Below are 17609 nucleotides of genomic sequence, written 5' to 3' on the forward strand. Positions count from 1 at the left end.
GGGATCCACCTCTCTACTTCTTTCTTCTCCCAAGTTGTTATTTTCCAGTATCTATATTCCAAATGTTGGAGAGGTTGATTTGTTACTGTTGTGCCCAGATTGTGAGGTCCCAAAGACCACCAGGAGGCCGTTTCCGATGTAAGCGCATGAGGGTCGTTTATTCAAGCTTAAGCAGGGTCTCTCAATTGTCACCTACACAGCGGATCGAGATTGAGAGCCCCGAGTTCCAAATTAGCGGGGTTTTTATAGAGGTTACAGCAAGGTTTGGAGATTCTCTACTTAGCAGTTACAATGATTGGTCAGCGCTTAACATGCATGAAGTGTACATTTCTGATTGGGTGAACTCATCAGGGGTAAGGGGTGATTACGTATAGGTTTTACAAAAGAAAAGAAGGACAAAGGTTAGTGGGCAACTGTCACGTATTGATGGTCAGCAGACACGGTGACTAATGGTCACAACCACTCAGCACTGACAGTCAGCACATTGACAGACGGTTCCTACAGATAGTGGGCCCAGGATGTTCACTTCCTGGGTAAACAGATGGCTGAGTAATTAACTTAGGAACTTTGGTTTGTTACAGATTGTATCTTTTGTCCTAGATCAAGCACATTTTAATCATTAATGTGAGAGGGCAAAGGAGACTACTCCATTTTGGGCAAAAGTGGAATCATTCTGGTTTCACATAAGCAAAATGGAGTCACTTTGGTCTCACAGTTACCACTCCACAATTTTCCCAGAAGTTGGCAGTTTTCTTTTCTTTATGGAGTTTTAAATGGTTGGAAACTAAAAGACCCAGAGTAAAGCAAGGAAGAAGAAATACATGCAAGTTTACTTTCATTGTAAGTAACAGGAAGCAAATGTTCAAAATTATTCCCTCCTTTTCTGTACTTACCATGTTGATGTGTTTATGCAATTTCTATAATTCCTCAAAACAAAATATAGGCAAAATAGGAGTAAGACTTTAGATTTTAAAATAAACTACATATATCTGAAGTTTCTTGTCTCCTTAGACATTTGGTAACTGAAAATACTGGGAACATGAACCTCACCAGAATTTGAAGGAACATACACTAAATCAGAATCTTTAATCTTAGCCAACAAGCCTACTCCTATGAAAATTCAAGTGGCCATTTCCCATGTAGGGTTTTTATAGTTTTCTAGTAGATCTCTTGAGGAAGGAACAGTTTAATAGTTCCTCAGGTAATGGGAATAAGGCTAGGGTTTTGAGGGGCTGCAAGGCTGGCCTTTTTGCAGCAGACTTTTGATTTTCCATGGAGACTTTTGATTTTCCATGGAGACTTTTGACGTATCCCTTTGGTATTCCTTGCAATGAATGATAACAACCTGCCTGGGAAGACAGATTGCCTTCAATTTACTAGTAAATCTCTTCCTTGTACAGGAGTAGGACACTATGGGATGATTCAAAACTCATGCTTAAACATTTGACCTTTGAATTGACATGTCAAAGCAGGAGTAAAGAAGCTTGGACCTGTAGTCCCCTTGACCCCAATCCATAGGAAAGTTTTCTAGAGAAGGCACTTAAAACAGAATGAGCTGTCCATGTATCTGCCAGTAACAGAATTGGCTCAACCATGACATCCAGGGTCACTAGATCTTATCACGGGAGATGGTAATATCCATGAACAAAGGGATTGAAGGTTGTCCCTGGCCCCTTCAGTCTACATGAGAATGGGAGGGTGAGAGTCAAACATATCTGAGGTAAGATAGAAGAAATGAAGCTAGGTAGAAAGGAGACAAGAAAATCAAGATTTTAAAAATCGTACTTTAAAGAAAAACTGTAGCTTCAGAACACAAGCTTGGTTTATTCATTTACTTTCCATTCTCCCAAAACAGCAAGCCTGGGCAACTACTTTTCAGGTGCTAATGGATCTGCCTATTCCCTTTTACTTGCAAATGATCCTCTTTTACTCATGTAGGGACCACACTTTTGGCATTTCCCCTAGGAATAGCTCACTAAGAGTGGGCCATCCCCTCCTACCCCCTAAGACTAAGACTATAGATTGTTGAATTCCACATATTTCCATCTCCCAAAACACATAAAAGATCCCTAGTTCCCAACTGTATGGTGCCTCATTTCCATGAGCACCCTCATTCCACTCTTGAGTGCATCCTAAGTCTACCTGTAATAAATCTTCCTCATGCCTCTTTTAACTGATGCATTCTGAACATTATTTTTCTGCAAAGGAAGTCAGTAAACTGCATATTTATGTTAAAAGGGTGGGTTGAATTCCTTATTTTAGCCTGAGGACCCTCAGACCCACCTGTGACATCTAAAGAAGAAGAAGAAGAAGAAGAAGAAGAAGAAGAAGAAGAAGAAGAAGAAGAAGAAGAAGAAGAAGAAGAAGAAGAAGAAGAAGAAGAAGCATCCTTTGTTAAGTCCAGTCAAATGGCTTTTATTTATTTATTTTCTTTTTTTTTTCTTTGTCTCCACTTTCTCCTAACCCCTTTGCCTCTGAAGCCTAGTTTTCCAATGGTTTGATTCCCCCCCACAGGAATTCATCTGTCAGAAAACTCAAACCTTTTAACTTTTATATGTTGCTTATCAAAATTGTAGGGAGCTAGAGGGTAGAGGAGCCTAGTGGCTCCCACCATGTGGGAAGGGGAGAGGAAGCACATGACCTCTGCTTTCCTTCATATGTTATCTGTAGTTAAGTAAAATCTTCAGATACCTAAGTTCCTCTGAGTTCCTCATGTATGTTACAAGTCTCTAGATGGAAAGATCTTTAGGGTAGATTTTTGAGTAAGGCCAAGTTGTTGTGAACAACTTCCTACTTCCCTGAGCTGTTGTTAGAATAGCCATGTTCCAGTAATGTGGATGCTTGTACCAGAAACAGGGCAGAGCTGCAGCTGTTGGTGGTTCTGACCCAGCAAAATGGGGCAGGCTGTGGCATGACCCCAGTTTGGAGCATGCCTGAGGCATGATCCCAGTTTTGGGTGGGCCACCCCTATGTCCTGTACCATAGAGTAGGGCAGGGTCCTTTTGTTGCTGTTTCAGGCTGAGAGGCATTGATCTTGCTTAGCCAGGGACCAAAAGTTTCATCCTGATGATCTATAGGAGACATGAGAATATCAAGTTCCATCTTCTGAAGAGCCATCATCTTTCAGTAGTCTGAAAAGAGAAGTCAAGGACATACAAGACATTAGCCCACAACAACAATAGATAATGTAACAGAAGAATTCCAATGCCCATTATCACAGTCAGAAATTGAGGACTTCTTCCCACCAGGTTGTTCCAGGGAACCAGGATGTCAGCCAGTCATTAAAGAATATTAATTGTGGCTAGAGAAAATGTTTTCCTATGGCCCTTTTGACCATTGAGAGACATTAGACCTGGTTGTAAGATTTAAAATTGTTGCTGTGCTTTGTCGCTGTTCTATAAAATTTTGAAGTTTTATCCATCCATCTACCTGTAAAGGTAATACCCACCATGGTAGCCCAGAGGTACTAGAAGTGGACAAATGTCCACAATTCTAGCAACCATCTTTGTTAATGATTTTGGCATACTGCTGGGGCCAGTCAAGGAAAACAGTTCCCCCATTGGATAATGGTATAAGGGTTAGGAAAAAATGAATAGTCTGCTTTTGACTTTAACAGACATAGTGTAGCTGTGAGAGAATATACTTTGGCCAAATGAACTTATTTAATTTATCCTGAATCTGCCTCCTTATTCTCCCTGAAGAGTATTTGTGAGCCCTCCAAAGGCTCACAGGCATACTGATCACAGGTCTCTGTCTCCTTGACTTCTCAATCCTGTAGAGTCTCAAGAGGAATAGGTTTAATTCTTGAAAGATGAACCCAAAAAGTATGTCCTTATAACTTGACAGCTGTGGCTGTGCTTAAAAGAACTTGGTAGGTGCCCTTTCATTTAGGGAGGAGGTAGTCTAAAGGTGACTCCTTTTTTCAAACTTTAAGTAACACACAATCCCTGAGTTGAATTTTAGGGATATGAATTTCAGTCTGGTGATGGAAGGACTCTATCTGTCTGTCTGTCTGTCTGTCTATCTATCCATCTCCATCATCATCTAATTTATCTCAGTTCATGAAGTTAATTTGTTCTATGATTTTGGAAAAGATACCCACTTTTGTGTTAGTGTGGGAAAGAGGCCACGATCATGTTTGTCACTCAATGCTAAGTTTCCAAACAAAAACAAAATTCTGCAAAAACACTTCTGTTTGTGAACCAAATATATGTATATTATGTTCCACTTATTTCTCTAGAGAACTCTAACCAGTACACTTAATATAGGAAAAGTAATATATTAATTGTGGTGAGTATAGAATGAATACACTCTGATTTCTGTCTTTAAGGGTCTTAAATTATAATGATCATTGTCATTTAAGCCTATCACATAATTTTATTGTTTAAGTAGAAGTCTCAGGAAACACTTAGCTCTGTAGACTGGTAATTCTCCTAGGGAGCAATTCAGCTCCCAATCACACATTATAAAAGATTCCATCAGTGTGTGCTCATTTCTTTTTAAATAAAAATTCTAAGTCAGGTATACTTAGTAAAGAGGCTGTTCCAAGTGGCAATGCAACTGGGAGAAGACAAAGTTAGATCCCCTCTCATAGCATATACTAAAGTAAATTCTAGAGGTATCAAATATCCAGATTTTTTAAAAAATATATTAAAGCAAACAGGAAACAATACAGAAAATGAAGGAGCACAAAGCAAAAGGCACATATCATTCATCTTACATTTAAAATATTGATAGGACAAACAATATCACCAGTGAAATCAAAGCATGTATGATAGACTAAAGAGCAATAATAGAAATCACAGATCTAAGCTGTTTTCAGAATATAAAATGATTCCTAGACCCTGGAGTTTGTGTAAGTGGTCCTCTGCCCTAGGAAATTAGCATTTGCAGGTACAGTGCTTGGAAAGTTTTTGTTTAATTAGCTCAAATTGAAAATCTCAACCTCTGTGCATGTGAAGAAGATTTACCTCCTATTTGGGCAAAATACCAGTCAGGCTGGTGTCAGGTAAAAGTGCCGAAGACCAAGACCAGACCAGGCCACAACAAGCCTTTATTAGGGAATAGATCTGCCGGGCTGTCTCTGAACAAAGGAGAGACAAAAGCAATATGGCTGGGGCAGGGAGAGTCTTTTATAGAGACTGGGGTGGGGCTTGTAGGGGCTGAGGTGGGGTTGAGTGAGGTAGTGATCAGGGAGTGGAGGAGCCGGTGACGTCACTAGGTGGTAGGGGGTGAGCGAGTATCAGGTTACTCTCTAGGTGGGACCAGGGGCATGCTGGGAGGAAGGGTTTATTCTTTGGTGGGAGCAACCATCTTGGCATGACAACACACAGGGGAGGGGGCAAGGCACCATAGGAAGAGGGCAACTACTATACATAATAGCTGCTGAGGTAGTGGAAGACCTATCATTCCAGGCTTTTGTTTTATGACAGTTGGGCGAAGGTCTCTTCTTCTGGAGCTGCTTCCTGCTGACCAGGGGCGAAGATTGGGGCTAGACCTGGATCTGATGAGGCCTATGGCAAGTGGGGACCTCTTCTATTTGTCGTACTGGCTGGTACCCTGCCATGATGAATTCCGTGACTGTCTGGTTGGTGAATGCCCTCATTCGTTCCTGCAAGAAATTTTGAAAACAGCGAACCAGACAGGGTCCGAAGAGTAAGATAAGGCAGATGGTGACCAATGGTCCTATCAGAGGAAGGAGCCAGGGCAGCCAACTACTTAGGGAAAAGAGATTTTCATTTACCCAATTGTTCATGTGTTGATCAATGTTTGAGGCCCTTTCAGTGAGCCTTTTTGCTGCATCTCGTACTAAACCCAATTGATTTGTATAAAAACAACATTCCTCTCCTAGGAAAAGACATATACCACCCTTCTCTGCTGTAAGGAGATCTAGTCCCCTCCTATTTTGGAGAGTGACAGCCACTAAGGAATCTAGTTGGTTCTGTAAAGTTGTGATTGATCTAGCTATTTCTTTTAGGCTGTCACTTAGCTCTTTAGAGAGAGTTTGGAATTGAGTTAGTGAGGTAGCTAGGCCCCCTACTCCTGTCCCTAAAGCAGCAGTGATGCCTAGTCCTACAAGTAAGGGTATTAATTGGACAGCTCGTTTGTGTCTGACCTGTGTTTTTGTTGGCACTGATAAAGTTTGATTGTTGGGGGCTATATCAATGTTAGGGCTGAGGTACACTAGAGTGCAAGTCCCTGTCCAGTTAGTTGGCAGGCACAGGTGGGCCGAAGTTCCACAAAGGAAGAAGATCCCTTGACTGGGTAAACAGAATTGGTTGTGTATGTTGAAAAGATGTGTGAGTTTGTTATTCTCCATTTCCCATATTCCTAGTGTTCCTGCCAGCACAGCACCTGTTAAGGGTTGAAAAGGTCTTTGGCGTGAGATTTGTTGGGCATTGTTGGTCTTATTTTCCCATTGGAGGAAGAATCTCCTGGTATCTACCAGAAGCCATTCTGGAGAATGGTTAAATGTTGGAATAAGGAGGCATTTTGAGACTGAGGGGGCTGTGTTGCAAGGAGTCCAGGGATGTATAGTCATGCAGGGCATATGTCGACCATTGCAAAACCCAGAATCTTTGTTGAGAAGACCCTGTGTCATAATTTTTGGAGCCCCAATGAAGCGGACAGGCTGAACAAAGGGGGCATTTTGGGTGACCTTGTAGTTAGTATGACCTGATGGGGCCTGTAATTGTAATGTGTAATTACACTTCCAAGAGGGAAGGTGTCCCAACATGGAGACCATGGACAAGTTACGCTGAAAACAAAGTGGGGCCTGAAAGCTCAAGATGATGTTACCAGCTATAGGTCTGAGTATAGGCTTTTCCTTACTCTCATATAGAGACAGGTTAGCCATGTAAGATTGAAGGAGTTGGGCTGCACGACCTGTTTGTGTTCTTCTTGTCATATCAGTGATGTGAAAGTTGGTGAGGGACTGTTTATTAAATAACTGTAAAGGGCTTCCCATCTTATATTGAGGATGGTAAGTAAGACTGGTTGTAGCCCAGACTTTTGCAGGTACCGGGATGGCTGTATAAGAAGCAGTGGATAGGGACATACAGAGCCAACAGTTACTGGCTAGAGATGGGTTGAATTGATTTAATAGAGAGTGGGTTAGCTGGAGCATGTTATCTAGATAGTGTGGAAGTGAGGAGTGAGTCAATTGGAGGTCATTGTATATGTGTGTAGGGTTGACGGGTAAGGGTGGGGCCATGGAAACTGCATGTAGAGGAAAGAGGAAGATGGAGATGAGGGCACTTAGGAGAATTGTGATGTGGACCCCGTAGTGTATGATGGAATGGTGAAGAGTCTTGTCAAAGGGAAGGAGAGAGGAGTGAAGAAACATTTTGTGTATTTGTGAGGACAAATAAGAATACTGGGAAGGGCGATAATTAGGTAATAGGTTACCGTGAGAGAAAAAAAACTTGTGAGGGAGCCCTAATGACAGCTGTTAGTCACCCTTGATAAATTACTGTAGACAACCAATAATACTAATGAGGGTAATGACGGGGTAGTATATTGTTGCCAGAATACATTTGTCTATGGTTTTCCAGTCTCTTGGGGCAGTGGCAGTGAGCCCAATCCCAAAGAGAAGGCCCGAAAGAATTAATAAGAGAAGGCTGAGGATATCTGTAGGTGACCCTGTGTATATGGAATCACAATACCCCATGGGTCCCCTAACAAAGGGGAATGTCTTGAGGCAGATGAAGGTGTGTGTACAAACAGCAAATGAGGAGAAAAGAAAACAGCTCTATCTCAAAACATGAAAAATCAGCTAGTGCTCCCTGTAACCAGAGGTCTGTTACCCACTGGAGGATTGTCTCAGGGATGTCGTCCTGTGGGCAGCACCAAGCGACGTTTTCCAGAGCACACTCAAGGAAGGCCCGAAACTGCTGCTGTAAGAGGATGTGCATCCATATTACCTAGGAAAGTCAATTGGATTTTGAGCCGATAAAGTTAGAGATGTCAATGAGAGAGAGAGAGGTTAACTTTCCTCTGGAATCTGTGTGAGAGTACGGAATAATCTGAGTTTAGTAGGTCCTGTGAAAATGGAGGAGTATCTGGCAGTGTTAGATTGTTGTTCAGGCTGTTTTATCTGGGAATCTGGAGGAGCCTTTTTTATCCTGGAAAGATGGAACCAGGGGACTCTTTCCTGGAGTTTTACTGCAGTAGGAGTTATTAATGAAACAGTGAAAGGTCCCTCCCAATGTGGCTGGAGGGGTCTTGGGGACAGGGTCTTGAGATATACCTGGTCACCTGGAGAAAGAGGAGGAGGATGTAGAATACCTGACGAGTCCGGAAAGGGGAGAGTTTGGTTAGCCAGAGTTTGAAGGAGACGACGGGCATAGTTAAGTGTTGGGATATAATCAGCAAGTGCTGGTGATGGGTCTGGTAAGTTAGAAAACAAGAGAGGTCGTCCATACATCAACTCAAAGGGGGTTAAATTTAATGGTTTTCATGGTGTCGAGCAAAGCCTCATGAGAGCTAAAGGGAGGAGGGTAATCCAATTTTGTTTGAGCTCTATTGAGAGTTTAGTTAGCTGAATTTTAATTAACCCATTGGCTCGTTCTACCTTGCCTGATGATTGAGGTCGATATGGGATGTGTAGTTTCCATTGTACATTGAGTGTCTCTGTTACCTGTCGGGTGATCTGAGAGATGAAGGCAGGTCCATTGTCTGATTGAATGGAACGCGGAAGGCCAAATCGAGGAATGATTTCTGTTAGGAGCACATGAACTACAGCAGCTGCTCCTTCCGACCTGCAGGGAAAGGCCTCTATCCACCCCGTGAAAGTATCTACCAAGGTTAGGAGATATTTAACCTTTTTTACAGGTGGCATATGTGTGAAATCAATTTGCCAATCTTCTCCTGGTAGTTGTCCCCTGGACTGGTGAGTCTTTGTGCGTGTTTGAAAGCCACCTTGGGGACTGGTGGTTGAGCAAATGGGACAGGCCTGTGTTATTGTCTGTGTGTGTGACGCTAAGGATGGGTGGTATAGAAAAGGCCTGAGAAGGTGCAGGAGGGGTTGGGTTCCTATATGGAGTGAGTTATGTATGTCAGTGAGGAGAGGAATTATTTGATCATCAGGTATGACATGGCGTCCCCGATATAGAAGCCAATCATTTCTTAGTGTAGCACCCTTTTTCATGTATTTGGACTTTTCCTGAGGACAGTGGTTAGGTTTTAAGGGTGGAATGATTAACAACTGGTTTTGGCTTTGGGGAACACATTGTTGTGCCATATTGCGGGCAGTTTGATCTGCTCTGTTGTTTCCCTGAGCTATAGGAGAGGAAGATGATTGATGTCCTTTACAATGAATGACCCCCACTTGTGTTGGGAGGGTGGCCGCTTGGAGAAGGCCATGTATTAGACGTCCATTAATAATGGGTGTCCCTTTTGTGGTCATAAAGCCTCTTTCTCTCCAAGTGGAGTTATGAGAGTGTAGGATGTGGTATGCATATTTGGAGTCAGTATAAATATTGCCTCGCCTGTTGTGAGCTAGAGTAAGAGCTCGGATGAGTGCAATTAATTCTGCTTGTTGAGAGGTAGTGTTGTGTGGGAGTGTGTTAGCCTCAATGGTCTGTGTGAAAGAAACTATTGCATATCCTGCCCCCTTCTGGCCGGGCACATGGGTGGAAATTGAGCTGCCATCAATAAACCATGTGAATTCTGGGTCTGAGATAGCCTCTGAGGAGACATTAGGGAGGGAGGGAAGGAGGTTTTCAATTGTTTCTGTGCACGAGTGGGAGAGTGTCTGAACAGGCTCAGGAAGGAGAGTGGCTGGGTTAAGGGAGGGGCATGACTGAAGAGAGAAAGACGGGTTTTCTATAAAAGTGGTATGGAAGAGCTGTAGCCTAGAGGGGGACAGGTGTGAGAGGCTATAATGAGTGAGTAAGTCCTGTAGGTGGTGGGGTGACTTCACTGTCGTTGGTTGGCCAAAGGTAAGTTTGGAACTTTCTTGGGCTAAGAGGGAAGTGGCCGCCAGAGCACGTAAACATGTAGGCCAGCCTCGGACTGTGTAATCAAGCTGTTTAGACAGGTAGGCAACTGGAACAAAGTATGATCCTATGTTTTGTCCCAGAACTCCCAAAGCCAATCCTGTTCGTTCAGTGACATACAGAATGAATGGCTTTTGAAGATCTGGGAGAGCCAGTGCTGGGGCAGAGAGGATAGCAGCCTGAAGCCTGAGAAATGGTCCCTTGATAGAAGTATTATTTATAGGTTCATTTGGGTCTCCCTTGGAAGCATCATACAGGGGTTTAGCAAGTAGACTGAAGTGTGCTATCCATAAGCGGAGAAAGCCTGCGAGCCCCAGGAAAGACAGGATCTCAGCCTTGGAGGAGGGGATGGGGAGGTCCTGAATAAGTTGTTTACGGTCCAAGGTGATCTCTCGTTGCTGATATGAGATCTTAACCCCAAGGTATTGTACTGTGAGTTGGGAGAGTTGGGCCTTGTCCCTAGAGACTCGGTACCCCCTTTTATATAAGAAATTAAGTAATGAGGCCGTGTGTTGTTGAGAGAGTGTGAAGGTGGGGCTGCACAAAAGTAAGTCATCTACATATTGGAGCAGCTTAGAGGGAGACAGGTTTAACTTTAAGAGGTCAATAGCCAAGGCCTGTCCAAAGAGGTGTGGATTATCCCGGAAACCCTGTGGAAGAACTGTCCAAGTAAGTTGTTGAGAGTGTCCTGTATCAGGGTCAGTCCATGTGAAAGCAAAAAGATTTTGTGAGTTGGGGTGTAGGGGGATGGTGAAAAAGGCATCTTTGAGGTCTAGAACCGTGAAATAACGTGAAGAGGAGGGGATATGGGACAGTAATGTGTAGGGGTTGGGAACAACAGGGTGTAAAGGAAGTACGGCAGAATTGATGGCTCTTAAGTCTTGTACTAATCTGTAGGAACCATTTGTTTTTAAAACTGGAAGGATAGGAGTGTTGTAGGGGGAGTGAGTTGGTCTGAGAAGTCCCTTGTTGAGTAGACTGGTAATTACAGACTTTAATCCTTTTAAATGTTTTAATGCTAAAGGGTATTGGGGAACATTTGGAAATTGAGTGATATCTTTGAGAGAGATCTGAATGGGAGGGTGATGTTTAGCCACAGAAGGGGTAGAGGTGTCCCAGACTGAGGGGGTCAATATAAAGCTCCCTAGGAGAAGGTGAAATTAGATTGGGAGTTGAATCTGTCAGGGGGGCAGCCAGGAGCAGCAGAATACTGGTAGGGTCTAAATTGGCTGAGTGAAGGGTGAGTGAAGCCCTAAATTTAGTTAAAATATCTCTCCCCAAGATGGGGGTAGGGCACCTAGGAATAACCAAGAAACTATGTGAAAATGTAATGCCCAGCAGAGAACAAGCTAGGGGTGGTGTACTTAGTGGGCTTGAGTGTATTCCCTGAACTCCCACGATAGTTACCGTGGAGGGATGTGTAGGACCTGAGTATTGTGGTAAGGCCGAATAGGTAGCCCCCATATCAAGTAAAAATGAAATAGGCCTACCTGAGACGCTGACAGTTACCCTGGGCTCATTGAGAGTGATGGCCGTGGGGGCTGTAGATGACCCTGGGCACCGTCAATCCTCCGTCGCCAGGCTGATGAGCTCTGACAGAGACGTCTCCACACCTGCTGACTGGGTTTGAGGAGGGGATGGCCTCTTACCTCTTTGGTGAAGGGGACAGTCAACCCTCCAGTGACCCGTCTGCTTGCAGTCGGGACAAGGGCCAGGCGGTGGCTTGGGATTGGGACATTCTCTAGCCCAGTGTCCAGTCTGATTACACTTAAAACAGGCCCCAGGAGGCCCATCACGAGTAAACGTCCTTTTGCAGGATGGTGGTTTACCCTGTAGGGCTGCTGCCAGCATCTGGTAATTGGCCACCTTTTGTTGTTTTGCTTGTTCCTCATGGTGATTGAACACCTTAAAAGCAACATTGAGGAGCTCAGTTTGTGTGGCCTGGGGGCCCTCCTCAACACTTTTTAGTTTTCTCCTGATGTCAGGGGCAGACTGTGAAATAAAATGGGTGTTAATAACAATCGTGCCTGCCTGAGAGGTGGGATCAATTTTGGTATATTTTTGAAGAGCATCAGCCAACCTAGAAAGAAACTGTGCTGGATTTTCTTGGGGTCCCTGAGTTATTTCCCTAATTTTATCAAAATTAACTGTCTTTTGTGAAATTCTCTTTAAGCCTTCTCCGAGACAAACAATCATGTAGTCTCAGAGATCTCTGCCTGGGTCTCCATCCTGGTAAGTCCAATCAGGTTGAGTATCTGGCACTGCCTGGGTACCCACTAGTTTAGTTGGATCTGTGGCATGAAAATCATCCGCTGCTGCCTGGGCTGCCCTCCAGACCCTCTGGCGTTCCTCTGGGGAGAGAGTAGTTGAAAGAATTGTATAAATATCTCGCCAGGTCATATCATAAGACTGAGTAAGGTAGCGAAATTCTTTGATATAAACATCGGGATCAGAGAAAAAGGAGCCTAGGCATTTTTCAATTTGAGAAAGGTCAGAGAAAGAGAAGGGAACATGTATTCTAACAATGCCCTCAGTCCCGGCTACCTCTCGGAGGGGCATCTGTGTGGCCAGGGCTAATGGTGGAAGGGTGGGATAGTGAGAACGGGTGTGGGGTGGGGAGATGTGAGGTGTAGGGGATGGGGTAGGAGGAGGTAAAGGAGGGTCACAAGATGGCGGAGGAGGGTCACAAGATGGCGGGGGAGAAGAAGGAGACAAAGGAGAGGTACAAGATGGCGGAGGAGGAGGGTCACAAGATGGCAGAGGAGAAGAAGCACGGGATGAGGCATAAGAAGAATTTGGGGGTTTATAAGGTGGGGGAAGTGTTAGTGGTGAGTGATCAGCTGGATCAAATGAGTCAGAATCAGAAAGAGTGGAATCGGGAAGGATGGACTGTGAGGCTTGGGCTAGGAGTACTTGAGAAGGAGAACAGGATTGACAGAGGGAGGGCCGAGAGCGTAGGTAGAAAAAGGCTTGTATGTAGGGGATTTCTGACCATTTGCCATTGCGTTGACAGAAGTTGTGTAAATTGTGTAGTGTATTAAAATCAAAAGTGCCATTTTCAGGCCATTGAAACCCATTATCTAATTTATACTGAGGCCAAACCTGATTACAATAGAAAACAAGTCTTTTTGGCTTAAAGTCTGGTCCCAACAATCCGAGGGGTTTAAGTTGTGCCAGGAGGCAGCCCAGAGGCGTTGAGGGAAGGGGTTTGGATTGTTGGGCTCCCATGTTAGGATGGGTGAGGAGGAGACAGCCCCCTGGGAGAGGGACAAAGGGGAGAAGCGTCCTTGTCTCCTTTGACAATCTCCGATTTAGTCTCCCAGAGGGAGAGAACAAGAGGAGCCGGGCCGATGGGACGTCTCTCAGGGGCACGGTCCTGGGCCCAGGGCCCGTGGGGGTTTCTCTGACCAAGCGCTTGGATTTCTGAGAAGTCCCCAAAGGGAGAGAAAATGAGACAGAGAACCCAACGAGAGGGAGGCTGAACTGCCTACTCACCCAGAGATTGGTGACCGCTGTGGATGTGTAGTGTCAGCAATGGCAAAGGTAGAAAGCCCCGGCAGGTCCTGGCAATGGCAGATAGGGTTGGTCCAATGGAGATGGCCAAAAAGGCCAATCAACCCCGTCCTGCGGGGGATCGTCCATTAATGGACCATCTACCATCCGAGTCACGGCACCAGAAATGTCAGGTAAAAGTGCCGAAGACCAAGACCAGACCAGGCCACAACAAGCCTTTATTAGGGAATAGATCTGCTGGGCTGTCTCTGAACAAAGGAGAGACAAAAGCAATATGGCTGGGGCAGGGAGAGTCTTTTATAGAGACTGGGGTGGGGCTTGTAGGGGCTGAGGCGGGGTTGAGTGAGGTAGTGATCAGGGAGTGGAGGAGCCGGTGACGTCACTAGGTGGTAGGGGGTGAGCGAGTATCAGGTTACTCTCTAGGTGGGACCAGGGGCATGCTGGGAGGAAGGGTTTATTCTTTGGTGGGAGCAACCATCTTGGCATGACATCACACAGGGGAGGGGGCAAGGCACCATAGGAAGAGGGCAGCTACTATACATAATAGCTGCTGAGGTAGTGGAAGACCTATCAGCTGGTACACATTTTTCTTATCAGAAGAGACAGTTTACTTTATTTCTGATACTTGAAACATATTCTGCAGATCAGTTAACATCTCAGGTACATGCTAGAAAAACATTTGCACGGTGACTGCTGCACTGCTTTGTGTAAAGTTCTCTGAAGATGTTTGGAATTTCAGAAAGTGCTTTCCATGTTCTTTGATGAATCATGATAGGCAGTATTTGCAGTCCATTGTATCTCATTCTAGAGTTCAACCTTTTGATATTTTGCTCTGTCTTTATTCAGAAGGTTTATGATAGAAACTTGTATCTGAAGGATATTTCCATGCCACTTACAAAGCCATAATTGATCAAATGATAAATATTTACAATGTTTGTGAGATTCTCTATTATAGTAAAGAGATGAGTTAATTCCCATTTAAGTTTATTTCCAGGAATAGGTTGTTTCTGCTGATTACATTTTTCTTTTTAGAAAAATATTCTTCCCAGGAAATTTAAAGTCAAATAGAGTTCCAATCTAACAATTAGCTTCTTTCAGAAATCTTTTAACAGCTAATCTCATTTAAAATTTTTAGATAGTTATCCTTCTGCTTTAATTTTTTTTTGTCCAGAATTATCTAGTTTTACACTTTTTAATGTATAGAGTCATGCAAGTCACTTTGGAAGAAGAAAGGACAAATTCTTCATTTTATATCCAATGAACTGAGCCTCAGAAGTTTTCATTGGCTAAATTAGGTTTATGCTAATTTATAAATTGAACCAGGGCTACATTAAATCTCTTGGCTATCAGTGTAGAACTCATCTCACATTATTTTTAAGTTGCTTGCTAATTTTTCCTGGGATAGTATTCCTCCAGAATCAGGAAAATTACAATTTTTAAGGTTTGCTGACCATCTAAATTCTAAGAAAGTCTACGGAATTATTTAATTTTGAAAGGTAGTTTCTTATAGTGATTTAATGCCTTTTCAAAGGCATATACCAGGGTTAGTTAAAAATATATTTAGATTTACAATTATACCTTTACTATTTGGTAATACTATGGCCCCATACTAATGTGACTTTGACTTTAAAAAACATGTATATGATATATGCTTATAAATGATATAGAATAGCACCATTTTTCTCTAATATAAGACATGAGTTCTATTTTGCAAATATTACTACCCAGAAAAAAGTGGGGATACAAAACCAGAGGTATAAATTTCAGCTGTTTAATTTATGACTTCTTCAACTTTGTGTCGTGTTTGACTCTCAATCTAAGAACTGTTGAATCTGTGGATATTTTTCAGATTTTTATAATACCAATTTCCCATGAAATTATGGTTTCCTTTTTAATGTTATGGCATGCCATGTTGGTTAGGTTTCTCTAGAGGAACAGATTTGATAGAATATCTATATATGTATATTTATTTATACAAGGGGACTGACTAGATAGGCTTACAAGACTAGAGGCAGGACAGTCCACAATGGCTGTCTGTGTGCTGGGGAGCTGGAGAGATCCGGAAGCTTCCCAGTCCAAGAAGCTGAAAGCTAAGGAACAAACAAGAGGGATCAAGGAGACAGCACTAGTCGAAGATCGAAGGTCTGGGAGCAATCTGGAGAATCTCTGGTGTGAGTCTGCAATAGCTGAAGAAACTGGAGTCTTAGGTCCACAGGCAAGGCAGCAAAAGATGCTCATGCAGTCTGGAGCTCTTTAGACATCAGCTTCCTTTTTAACATTCTCATTCAGGCCACAGTCTATTGGTTGATGCTATCCACAATCATGGTGGGCCTTCCTCCCTCAGTTTGCTGGCTTACATGCCATTCATCTCTGGAGATACCCCACAGGCACTCTCAGAACTGTGCTTTACAAATCTGAGAAGCATTTCTTAATCCAGCCACATTGACATATCATGATATCACAATTAATGGTCACACCATATTATCTATCCCAATATCTCAGTTCCAAAAACTACTTGGAGCCATATATTGGTTTAATTGTTTACCAAATTGGCATTTTAGTTTTGAAGTTGCACAAAGGGAAGCCCTGTCTATCTGTAGCAACCCATGTGCTGAGCAATCTCTCCTGGATACTCTCTTATTGCAGATGGAGAACAGAAAGAGGTACACTTTTGTCTTTTCTCAGAGTCAAAAGGGATTTTTCACTAACACACACAGCCAATCGTGGGGCAATAAATATTCTCAGAAAAACAGGGGCCACATTCTTGGGAGGAAGCTTTTTCTTCATGTTGATCCCCTTGAACTTAGTAGAATCTATGTACAGAAGAATTGGGTGAATGTGAGGCAGTGTGACGAAACCCTGCTAGATATGCAGGGAATCAAACACTTATCGACAAATGTTTCCAGGAATCTTCCACAGGTCTGCATGGCACTCAGCTGGTATCTATGGATTTATGGTGTTTGGTTACAGGAGAGTGTACTTCAGGACTAAAGGTTATAATAGTTCACATGTTGGTGGTAGGGAAGTAGTTGTGAACCCACCTCCAACCCCAGTGCAAGTGGCACACTGTGGCACAGATGCATATTTGATTATAATGGTCTGTTGCTGTACAGACATTTAATTTTTTCTTCCCATTGTAAGACCGAGGGCCTTACCAAACGATCTGAGGAGCTGACGGCAGCGAAAAGCACCTGGGAAGGAACACACCCACTGGACAAGTTGGAAAATAAAACAGACCTTTATTAGTCTGGCCAGACGGCACTCTCAAAGCAAAATAGCTTAGAGAGGCAACTGGCTCAGAGTCCGAGGTTGTTCTTATAGGGGGTTGAGGGGGAAGTTAACATATAGAATTAAAGAAAAGGGGACAAAGGTTAGTGGTATGTAGGGGACAGGGGAAGGGGACGTTACCAGAACCTCTGTAGTTAGTCCTGGTCTCCTGCGAGCCACGGCAGCACACGGCGAATTACAGGAAAGGTAGAAAAATGAGACCGAGAAGAAGCTGAGCTTTGGGTCTGATCAGTGCTGCTCTGGGCAGCAAAGACAAAAGCCCCCTAGCTTGCAGCACCTTTTATTCAGTACATCGGAGAAACAGATGTAACAAGTGAAAAAAAGTTCAGTACTTCACATTGGGGTAAACAAGGTGTAACAGAAACCTGGGGGGCAGTGGAAATCTAAGAACAATGAGGAATTATGCAGATGAAGATTTGGTTCCTCTCTGGCGTCTCCCGCAGGTGTGGTCTTGTCCTGGAGATTGCAACATCCCCGGGGGGATCACTCAGGTCTCAGTTGTGACCAGAGGCCAAAATGCAATTATGTCTGGAATGTCCTAGCTGGGCTGTAGGCAGGAGAACTAGGCCTACTCAAATGATTTTTCCTAGAATTATGTAGCATTGCTCCCAACAGTGGTAGACTGTCACGTATTGATGGTCAGCAGACATTTGCAGCTTGTTCTATAGATTGTGGTGTCCGGAACATCAGTTCCAGGTAAACAAGGAGTTGAGTAGTTTACTTTGGGACTTTAGGTCTGTTACAGATTTTTATCTAGTGTCCCAAAACTAACAAGCATCTTTATCCATTAACTCTCATTTAATCACAATG

Source organism: Heterocephalus glaber, unplaced genomic scaffold (assembly GCF_053883595.1).
Source record: "Heterocephalus glaber isolate CG9 unplaced genomic scaffold, H.glaber_assembly_v1.0 deba00001503, whole genome shotgun sequence".
Lineage (NCBI taxonomy): Eukaryota > Metazoa > Chordata > Mammalia > Rodentia > Bathyergidae > Heterocephalus > Heterocephalus glaber.